Raw genomic sequence first — 1,602 nt, 5'->3', positions numbered from 1 at the left:
AATGACAACCTTGGACCTATCATGGCTGCATGCTGATGGTCTACCTCCACTGCAGGACTCGTCTTTGTCATTTTAAGGCACAAATGCGTCCCCATGATTTATGTTAATTTGGGGCCTCTTTACTCCCTTGGAAGAATTCCTAGCAGTGCTTCCGGGTAAGCATTGCTGTCAACCAATAAGTATAGGACCATGGCCACTCGCACCTGGCTCTCCTTTTCCTTGGTGGTGTTATGTCCTCCGCGCTCTGCTCCCTTCCTTGCCCTCTTAACTCGAGTCAGACATAAGGCGCTGCAAACCACATCCCAGGACCTCTCGGTCCATCGGCTCCGAGTTGTGATGGCATTCAGAGTGCTGCGTCCCACCATGGACGCTCTCACAGCTGACTGGCTGGTCACCCAGGTCACACAGGGGCATAAGAAATGACTGCCAGATCAGGAGCGTGGACCAAATGGGATCCAGAGTGCTGTGTTCCACCATGGATGCTGTCACATCAGACTGGCTTGTCATATCAGGCCACACAGAGGGACTGTTAATGACTGTCAGATCAGGCTCATGGGCCCATCGAATGACACCTATGTTTAGTGGACACAATGTAACTCATGTCACCCTCCTACATGAATGTACAAGTGGTTCCTGTGAACGGACACTCTAGACCAGCGGTTCTCAACCTTCCTATTGCCACGACCCTTTAACACAGTTCCTCATGTTGTGGTGACCTCCCAACCATAACATTATTTTTGTTGCTACTTCATAACTGTAATTTTGCTACTGTTATGAATCCGGCGACCCAAGTGAAAGGGTCATTCGACCCCTGAAGGGGTCAAGACCCACAGGTTGAGAATGGCTGCTCTAGACAGCTTCTCACATTCAATTCATTCATATATTCATCTCTCTGTGATGTCTCTGGTACGTGAAGGACATTGGCTCCCAACAACAGAGCTTTCTACAGCCAGGACGTCCATAGGTTCTCTTCTGCACGAGCTCCTGGATGTGCCCACAGAAGTGACACCTGTGTCAGAACTGTGTCATCGCAGCCACAGGGTTTTTCTGCAGAGTGAGTTTTCCGATGTACAACGAGCTGAGATTTCCTAGTGCGTGGTTTTCCGAAATCCACCCAGCACTCCCATCCTTTCTCACTCAGAGAAACCCTATGGGAGGGAGTCGACCTGCTCCTTTGGGGTTTCAGAGACTGGAAATCTTCACAGGATCAGACAGGAGAAGCAAAACTGAAAACACACACAAATTAGTAGAAACTAAGCAATATACTACCGAGCAACTAGCGGGTCTATGAAGGAACCAAGTGTTATAAAACATAAACAAAAGTAGAGATTATTTAAAGTAAAGACAGAGCATACCAAAATTTATTGGATGATATCAGTGAACCACTATAGATCAAGGAAGAAATCAAGTGTTTAAAAAGTACAAGCAACACCAGTGATTAATTAAAAGAAAACAAAACTAGAGATGGATTAAACGTAGGCACGCCATACCAAAAGTTAATGGGTACAGCAAAGGCAATCCTTACAGGAAATTTATAGCAATAAAAACCCTGTTTTTAAAAGGTTTCAAATAAATGTTCTCATGCTACAGCTTGAAGAATTA

This window comes from Echinops telfairi, unplaced genomic scaffold (assembly GCF_000313985.2).
Source record: "Echinops telfairi isolate 266 unplaced genomic scaffold, ASM31398v2 ScPeMD7_2010;HRSCAF=2546, whole genome shotgun sequence".
In the NCBI taxonomy this organism is placed as follows: domain Eukaryota; kingdom Metazoa; phylum Chordata; class Mammalia; order Afrosoricida; family Tenrecidae; genus Echinops; species Echinops telfairi.
This window is presented reverse-complemented; position numbering follows the sequence as displayed.